The sequence below is a fragment of the Phoca vitulina genome, unplaced genomic scaffold (genome assembly GCF_004348235.1).
Source record: "Phoca vitulina isolate PV1807 unplaced genomic scaffold, GSC_HSeal_1.0 scaffold31, whole genome shotgun sequence".
Taxonomy (NCBI): Eukaryota; Metazoa; Chordata; class Mammalia; order Carnivora; family Phocidae; genus Phoca; species Phoca vitulina.
Window position 1 is genome coordinate 170,589 of NW_022589734.1, and position 9,855 is coordinate 180,443.

General features: G+C 45.8%; 1 pseudogene; it reads left to right on the forward strand.

Annotated features, from left to right (window-relative positions):
• Positions 1-324: 324 nt before the first annotated feature.
• Positions 325-3,231, forward strand: LOC116644874 (annotated as a pseudogene).
• Positions 3,232-9,855: the final 6,624 nt, after the last annotated feature.

The window sequence follows — 9,855 nt, forward strand, 5'->3', positions numbered from 1 at the left end:
AGGCCATTGTGGGCATAGATATTAATGTGGAGGGCATGGTGATCTCAGAGCCTGTGGTGGACACAGATTCTGCAGTGGTTTTTGAAGCTGCAGTGAAATCTATGGTGGCCCTAGGATCTGTGGTGATTTCAGAGGTCATAGTGAAGACTATGGTGGGTACAAATGTCATCATGGAGGAAGCGGTGCTCTCAGAGGCTGTGATGGACACAGATGTTGTGGTGGTCTCGGCAGTTATTGGGAGTGACTGAGGAGAGCACAGACTTAGCAATTGTCACAAGGGCTTTAGTGGAAACTGTAGTGGCATCAGAGGCTGTGTTAGAGGTCATGGTAGGTACAGATTCTGTGGTGGAGGGCATGGTAGCCTCAGAGGCTGTGGTGATGATTGTGGTGGTCTCAGAAGCTGTGGTGGAGACCGAGATGGTCTGAGAGGTTGAGTTGCTCTGAGGCCTGTGGAGGAGTCCATTGTAGAGACATACTCTGCGGTGGCCCCTGAGGCTGTGGTTGTCTTGGTAGTGTGCCCAGAAGCTGTGATCAAGGACGTGGAGGGCTCAAAAGTTGCAGTGGGCCCAGGAGCTATAATCCTCCCTAAAGTACATTAATTTTTATTCAGGAATAATAACACTCACTTTTGTATTTCTTTTAAAGGTATTTTTTTAAGTAATCTCTATGTTGAATGTGGGGCTTGAACTCACAACCCCGAGATCAAGAGTCACACACTTGGGGCGCCTGGGTGGCTCAGTTGGTTAAGCGTCTAACTTCAGCTCAGGTCATGATCCCAGGGACCTGAGATTGAACCTGTGTGGACTCTGTGCTCAGCAGGGCGTCTGCTTCTTTCTCACCCTCTGCCCCTTCCCCTGCTCATGCCCTCTCTCTTTCTCTCTCTCATATAAATAAAGTCCTAAAAAAGAAAAGAGTTGCACACTCCACTGACTGCTGTACTGAGCAAGCCAGCCAGGCGCCCCCCACTTGTACACTTTTTTATATTTAATTAGGAGCCTTGCACATACCTGTCATTCTTGTTTCTGTTGAGTCAGCAGAACTATGGTACCCAGACTGTAGTTAACCCTGCATGTGGAAGCATGTACCTTATAGGGCGCAGCTATGGTAGTTCTCTCCTCTTACTTTTTTTTTTTTCTTTTTATGCAGATGCCATGGGCATGACTGCTGACTCAAATGTTCTGTTGAATGAATGAATCATTTGATCAATCACCTCTGTATTTTCTTCTTTCCTCAAGAATTTTACTAATCAGGGTCCTCAGTTTTTTCGTTTTTGTGGGTTTTTTTGTCCTCTATTTGCCTAGGTGAATCTTCTTATTTAACCCATGCTAAGGAGGCAACACAAATAGAAACTGCATATCATCTCTCTAACACTAAGGATTATTGGAGCTCGGATGAAGGAGAAAATGTGTTGTTTGAAAACATAGAGGTCATGTGGACAGATCTCCCCAGCAGTATTCCCTTAGCTAAGTGGAAATAAGGAGTAGGTCACACCAAAATGGGAGGGCACTTGAGCAGAGACCCTCAAGTGCAAATCCCCCCTTTACCCTTTGGGACTTGCAGCATACTGTCCCTTCCTGAAGAGAGCCCATGGGTTGTTATCATGAAATGAAGGCCAGTCAGTCTGTAAATTTTGGATGAGGCCAGAAGTTGCAGGCTCTCTGTAGGCAGTCAAGGTCAGAACTAATGTGTTAGGCAGTAAGTACAAGTTCTCTCAATAAAGAGATGCAGGGAAACGGTAGGGGAAGATCCTGGGGATGATGTCTTTCTTTCCTTTATTTAATTTTTAGTATAAAGTGCTAGAGCAATGGTAGCAGTGGGAATGGATTAGAGAAGAATCTAGGAGACTGATCTAAGTTTCTCTCTGATAGGCATTCTCTGTGTCCAGTACTTCTCATTCATTCATTCAAAAATATTCCTTAAGAAGCTTCTGTAAGGCATGTGGCATTCCAGGCATGGGACATAGTGGTAAAATATAGGTATGATGCTTATATTCAAGTAAGGGAGAAAGACAATGAATAAGTAAATAGATAACATCAGAAACAAGCAAACAAACAAATCTATGAATCACTAACTAGGGCTCTTTCAGGGCCCAAAAGGAAGAGGCTCTCTTGCCCTTCACGTGAGGGACAGACTGTGGAAACGTGGCTCAAAAGAGAAATTAACATCTTATCAAAGCGGAGATACACCTGAAAACTGCTTTTTTTAATGGAAGCCAGATTATGACAGTGCCACTTCTGAATATGGAAAAACAAAGCTTCTGAGCAACAGGCATAATGTTGAAGGACATGCAGAAACTACCAACTGATGGGGGCGCCTGGGTGGCTCAGTCAGTTAAGCGTCCAACTCTTGGCTTTGGCTCAGGTCATGATCTCATGGGTCATGAGATCCAGCCCCATGTCAGGCTTCCTGCTCGGTGAGGGTCTGCTTGAAGATTCTCTCCTCTGCCCCTCCCCCCACTCATGAGAACAGCACTCCCAGCACAGCAGGCCCTGGAACTAGCTGGAAAGCTCATAGAAAATGTAGATCTGGAAAAGACTGCACAATTCTATCAACAGCCAACATGTTTGAAAATGAGGACCACTTCAACAGGCAGTTGAATGCTTAGGGAAAGCCTCTAGATTGCTGGCACAAGAATTGATCAGGCAGCACTCTATTCAGAAAAGAAAACATTTATAAGGACATTAAGATTTATTCACCTGGTTATGAGAAAACGGTTGTTCAAGTCTTAGTTCACCTATTCAGAAATGACTACATGGCTGCAGGGAAAAGTCTAGCACACCAGGGGCCCATGGAGGTTAGAGCTGTGCTGCTCTAGAACAGCTTCTGGAAGGGTATGAGCAGCAAGACCAAGCTGTAGCATCAGACATCTGCCCCTACCCACGTTTCAAGTACCTGGACAGCACGGATGCAAAACAGGGCCTGAGTGTGGTGATTCTAGGAGGGGGACTCAGGAAGAAGTCACCAGCAAAGGTTGTACAACCATGCACATGCACTTAATGCCACTGAACCGTACACTTCAAAAGGTTAAAGTGGTAAATTTTAGGTTATGCATGTTTTACCACAATAAAATTTTTGAGGAAAAAAAAGGAGGAGGAGGAAGAGGAGATCAGCAACAACACCACAGGCTGAGCCTGCTGGTGTCCCCACCACAGAGCTGATGAAGAGGAAGGTGCATATTCAGAAAACTCTGCTAATATTCTGCTTTGCAAAAAAGAAAAGGAAGAATTCTGACATGCCAGTTCATGGACTTGGAGCATGTTGAAGAACATTCCATACTTCACTGCAGCTGTGGCTGGCAATGCTAATAAAGACTGTGATTTTTAGTTGCCAATTTCCTAAATCACCAGTCTGCACCCGCTACCTGTGAAACTTTTTTTCTTTCAGTAAGAGCTTTCTTAAGACACAAGCAGGAGTTAACAGCAAATGTGCTGTCATGTCTTAATGCAGTTGATTTTAAAATTTGCAAACCAATTGCTAGATAAATTATGTTCTAAGACACTAGGGTAATAGACGTGGATAATTCTCTCTTGGGCTTGTGTAATTTGCTATTAGAGAATTTCTTTTTCATTTTATTTAATAATTGCTGCTAAAAATTAAGTTAACTGATAAGAAGATTCGAATTTTAAAAATTTGTTTTGTTTTGAAAAATTCATTCCACATGATACTGGATACATATAAATTATTAAGTCTTTTTGGAGGCAAAATTGGGACAAGAAGCTGTTTTGAGTCTTGCAATATTATTTAGCCCAATAAAAGATTCATTTAAGGTCTTTTGTTAAAAATCTATGAATAGGAATGTAATACGAATGTGATGTTTAAGTCTGTAGGTGCAAATACCAGGAGAAAAAGCTAAAAGTTGGGAGTTGCTGCCTCTGAACAGCAAGGATCAGATGTGAAAAGGAGGGATGCATCAGAGATGAGTATTTTTTGTAATGAGCCTGTAGGACTACTGGACTTCTAAAACTATTTACATGAGTTACTCTGATAAAATCTGCAAAGGAAATATATACGCAATGAGTAGAAGATGAGAGAATGGAGATAGTGTTTATAGGGAATTATTTCAAGAAACTTGGCAATGACAGAGGGCAGAGCTGGGAAAGATACAGGCTTGTTAAGATGGATGCTGGAAGAGCAGAGCTTTTCAAAGTGTGGCCCCTGGACCACAGGTTGGGAGCTTGTTAAAATGCAGATCCCAGCCCCTACCCCTAACTTACTGACTCAGGAACCCCAAGGGACAAGGGCCCAAACCTGCATTTTAGAAATAATCTCCTATGTATGAAATGAAATATTATTCAGCCATAAAAAAGAAGGAAATCCTGCCATTTGTTTTTTGTTTTTTGTTTTTTTTTTTAAAGATTTTATTTCTTTATTTGACAGAGAGAGAGCACAAGCAGGGGGAGAGGCAGAGGCAGAGGGAGAAGCAGACTCCCCGCTGAGCAGGGAGCCCGACATGGGGCTTGATCCCAGGACCCTGGAATCATGACCCAAGCCGAAGGCAGCCGCTTAACCGACTGAGCCACCCAGGCGCCCCCGGAAATCCTGCCATTTGTGACAACGTGGATGGACCTTGAAGGCATTACACTAAGCGAAGTAAGTCAAACAGAGAAAGACAAATACTGTATGATCTCACTTATATGTGGAAGCTATAACAAAACAGCTCTAGATATAGAGAACAGATTGGTGGTTACTGGAGGCAGGGAGTGGGAGTGGGCAAAATGAGTAAAAGGGATCAGAAGGTAAAACTTCCAGTTATAAGATAAGTAAGTCCTGGGGATATAATGTACAGCATGGTGACTATAGTTAATAATACTGTGTCGTATATTTTAAAGTTGCAAAGAGTGTAGGTCTTAAAAGTTCTCAACACACACATGCAAAAATTGTAGTTATATGTGGTGATGGATGTTAACTAGACTTATTGTGATCATGTCTCAATATATACAAATATCCAATCATTTTGTTGTACACCTGAAACTAATATAATGTTGTATATCAGTTGTACCTCAATAAAAAATAAAAATTTTTAATAAATAAGTAGACAAATAGAATCTCTCCCAGGTGATTCTTGTGCACACTGTTCTAGAGCTTGTTTGGATGCTGATGAGAAGGACCCTGGAGAAGGAGAAGTAGACAGTGTGTGGGTGGCGGGGAGAAACCTACTGAAAGGCAGGAAGTGTGGGATGGGAACCAGAGCTCAGGTTAGAGTGAGACTCCTCCAATGTAAAGAGGGAGCAGGGAGGGAGAGAATGGATGGAGATGAGGGAAACTATAAAGACCTGATGGTGGGAAGATGAGGCGGTGCCTGCTAGCATTTTTGTACACTGGTTACTCTTCTGTATTTATGTGTCATTCCTTTTGTGATATCTGCCTTTCCTAGTGGACTGTGAGATCCCTAAAGGCAGGACATGTTGCTGCTTTGTTCACTGATGTATCTTCCGATCTAGCATGGAGGAAATGATCAAAAATGTTTGCTGGACAAATACATGTGTGTCATGTTCAATATGACGTGATATCCAAGTGAAGATGTTATGGGAAAAATAAGCCTGGAAATACAGGACTGGATTTCAGAGCAAAGACAGGCTAGAGATGAGTTTGGAAGTCATGTGCAGTAATAATGGTTCAAGCTGAAGGGGTTCACAGAAAGAGAGGAAGGAAGAGAATAGAATGTGTAAGACAACAGTCTCCAGGGGAGAGTCATTGGGAGGGACCAGAGGGAGGCCACAAGAAACAAATATCAAAGAAAAAAGAAAAAATACCACCCAGGCCTGTTTCTTTTTTTTTTTTTTTAATGTTAATTTTTTTTGTTTAAATTCAATTAATTAACATATAATGTATTATTAGTTTCCGAGGTAGATGTCAGTGATTCATCAGCCTTATATAATACCCAGTGCTCATTATATCACATGCCCTCCTTAATGTCCATCACCTAGTTTCAAAAGCTTGCTAGAGCCAGGGTTGTGGGAGGAGTAAGATCAGTTGGGGTAAGTTCCATGGTAGTAGGGAGCCAGGGAGTGGGACGGCTGGACTCTTGGGTTCCAACACTTGCTGCACAGTATGCCCGGCTCATTTTCCTGTCTCTGTTGGCTATTGCCGTGGGCTTTCTAGGTGCTGCTGGGCAGGGGGGTGTGGGGGAGCCACAACTTCTGGGCCCTCCCTCTCCAGGGAGAGGCATCTCTGGCACAGGGAGGGAGAGAGAGCAAGAGGATCAAACCTGTCAGAGGAAAGGAGACCCACCCTTGGGGCCAGAAGTCAGCAAAAATCTGTTTTCTCTGGGGATGTCTCATTTCTGGAGCAGAGGACTTTGTAGGAGGCAGCAGGGAGAAAATGAGGGTGACTGGGTCCCAAATCGTTGAATCTTCTTACCCTGCTGGCAGTCACTGTCCAGGAGCAGGTGCACTGGCACAGTCAGCTGGGGGGGGGGGGGGGGGGGGGGGCGCTGGGCGGGGGGGGGGGGGGGGGGGGGGGGGGGGCGGCGCGGTGGTCGGGTGGGGCACTGTGACCCTGAGGCCAGAGAATGAGTCTCAGAAGGCGACAGAGGCTGTCAGGATAGAGCCCCGCCCTGTGGGGCCAGAAGAACAAAGCTCTGGGAAGTCCAAGAGGCTGGACGGGAGACCTGGACTGTGGGAGAAGGAGCTGGACGCTTTCTTGCCAAACCTCGATAACGCTCTGTGCCTTAGGTGGTCCCCGAAACGTCCCACCCATCCAATTCATGCTGCCAAGTTACACTAAGGAACGGAGTGACGTTGGAGTGGGAGAAAAATCTCTGTTCTCAGGAACTGTGTGGGTTTGAACGGGCACTTCTCTGAGTCTCAGTTTTGCTGTCTGTCAAACAAGTGTACTAAGAAAGAACCCGCAGAGTTGTCAGAGGATGGAAGTACGTGATGCGCTGAGAGCAAGCACCGCGCAGACTTTCGTTTTCTGACCGACCGTGCGATGTGCGCGAGTGGAAGGGAGCGCTGGGCACTGCACCCCGCGAGAGCCGGGGGCTGTGCCAGGCTCACAGTTTGGCTGGTGGCCGCGTGTCGTCCGCGGCGGCAGAAGGGGCGCCCCGGGGTTGGGGGGGGGAAGGGGTGCCGGCTGTGAACCACTGATCCGCTCAGTTACGGAGCGAGATCCAGGAACCTCGAGCCAAGTGGAGCCTAGAGGGAAGAAGGGAGGGCCGCATACTCAGGGACCCAGGGACACCGGAGTCCCCGCTGCCCTGGTCCCTTGTCCCTCACCCCAGATCCTGGCCGGCCCTGCCCGGGCTCACCCCTCTGCCCTCGCACCTGGCGCCCACCTCAGCTCTAGGGGTCTTGGGCACTGATCTGTCCTCGGGGTGTCCGGGTGGGGCGTGGCGTTAAGCTTGTGAGGAGGGAGCCATTCCCTCCTTACCGCTCATTATGTAATTTTCTCTAATGAGAGCCCATCCTTGGAGCTTGTCAGAGGACTTCCCCCTAGATTTCAAAGTGAGCATTAGTAGGGGAGGAGAGAAGTGGGAAAGGAGACAGTCAGCCTCTGTGCTGGGGCCCATAGTCCCTATTGCGTTTGGAGAGCCCTCTACACTCCCTGAATATACACCCTTTGACCCGCAGGGCTCCATCTGGCTGCCTTGTCAGGTTGGATGTTTGGCACTCCCCAGGGGTGGGGGTGGGGTTGGGGGGGTGGGCAGATGTGCTCTTGCTTGGTTTTGTTTTGTTTTTTAAATTAGGGTCCAGGGTGGAAAAATTCAATGGTTAGAGGCTAGGGATAGGCGGTATCTTCTTTTCTTCTGAGAAAGAGTGACACTCCTGTCCTGACAGTTGCCACATGCTGAGTCGCCATGTGCCCAGATGACTAAAAACCTGGCATCCTTGTCATTTTTTTCCTCAGGCACCCCAGCCCTCTTCCAGATCCCAGGTGTCCCTCTCTGCCTCAAGGCTCTTTCCAGGGACCCAACTCTGGGGTCCCTCTGACATCTGACATGCCAACATTCTGGGATCCAAGCTACAATCCTGCCTTTAGCAGAGCAGAACTCTGGTGGGAGAGTCCGAGAGATCCTGAGGCCTGAGGGCCCACCCAGCCTAGAGTGGACCCTGGCAGATAACTCATGAGTGTCCACATTAGGACCACCATCCGTGGTAGACTTCTAGCTTCCTGCAAATGGGAATGCCAAAAGTAGCAAACAGTGACTGCTTTTTGATTCCAAATGAAGTTCAAGTTGGAAGGACTGTGACAAACTGAAGTGTCTTTTCTGCTCAAGGAAGTTGCTGATCCTCCTTTGGTAAGAGTGAGAGCCAAGGCTATGTGGATGATGGGCAGTGGTTCTGCTGGGACGGACATTTGGGCGTGGAATGGTTTTAGAGCAGGGCTAGTGTCCTAACATAAATTTGGGATGTAGTAGTTGCCCATAAATATTGGGTTTAATTCATTAGAGTCCTGTTTTATTCTGTGTAGTATTGCTTTGTGATAACTGTTATTGAATTATGTATTTAATTTTAATTTTCTTAAATTGGTGTCTCAGGTGGTAACTATGTCTTATACTTCTTATTAATTAACACATTTTCTCCTTGTTTTGTCACCATGCAAATGAGCCCAGCAGGAACTCAGGAGTGACTCATCTTAGGAGCAATAGAAATTCAACCTCCTCTTCCATGACCCTCCAAAGAATTCCTATTCTCTAACCACTCCTGATTAAGGTCATCTGTAAGGTCACAGCCAGAGTCAGGAACACCAGCCAGGACTTCTCCCCACTGATAGTCCAGTAATTATGATGTTCTCACTTTACAAATATTTTATACTTTATTATAAAAAGACCAATAGATAGGGAGGTATCTATTTATCTGTCTACTCTTTCCCCCTCTGCCAAATCAGTAATAGGTAGAAGGGCTTTAATAAGTTGGAGAGAAAATCCAGATGAGATGCCTACAAGTTGGAAAATCAGAATCTGGGGTGAAAGTGTGAGAAGAGAGAAAATGCGGGCAATCGAGAAGGTGAGTGACTCCTCCAGGAAAAAGCCCAGACTGGCTTTTGGTAGAACAGACAGGAAAATAAATGATGAGTGGGGAACACCATCAGGGAAAGCCTGATGGGGATGAATGGGTAACACTGCAGGCCGAACAAAAATCCTTCCCTGCATGCCACCCACAACCCAGCAAGCCAAACCAGCAGGATGCCTACTATAGACACTTAGAAAAATGAAAGGATTCAGAAGGATGAGGGAAGAACCATCTAGATGAGAGATATTTATGATCTTTTCTGGAATTTTCCTTTCTCCCAGGTGTAGAGACAGTGAAGGAAGTAAGTCCTCTTTTCTTCTCAGATCCTACTTTTCCATTTTAAAAAGGAGGAGGACAAGTGTCCTGGGAACTCAAAGACAAGCCTGCTTACACACAAAGTCTAAGTAATAGATAGAAATATTATAGATGGGTCCTGAAACCCAACTTACAGTCAGATCTGGGGCATTGCCTTCTAAGGCCCCCAGACTTCCCTTAGCTAGGCTACCCTTCCCAAGACTCAGTGTCCAGTATTGGTGCCCACCCCATATGGCCGTCAAACATCTTTTCATTCTGAGACCATCATCTTCTACAGAGAACACAGGCTCATATTATTCATTCTTTCTTTTATATCTCCCAGAGTCACATCCTTCTTGCTTATCATCTCATCCTTAGATCAGTTTCAATAAGAACATAGCTGATGAAGTGTTAATGCTGTTAACTGTCAGTACTTTGCCCTTCCTGGAGTCCAGGAAATATGAATTGTGAGTAATTCCTCATCTTAGGAAGGGCATGGAAGAGCAGGGCACTTTCTAAAGGATCACCGTGGGGAAGCGATCTGGCCCATTCCAAGAGTCTGCTGCTCCATCAGGTGGACTGAGTAGGAGTTAGGACCCCCATCATC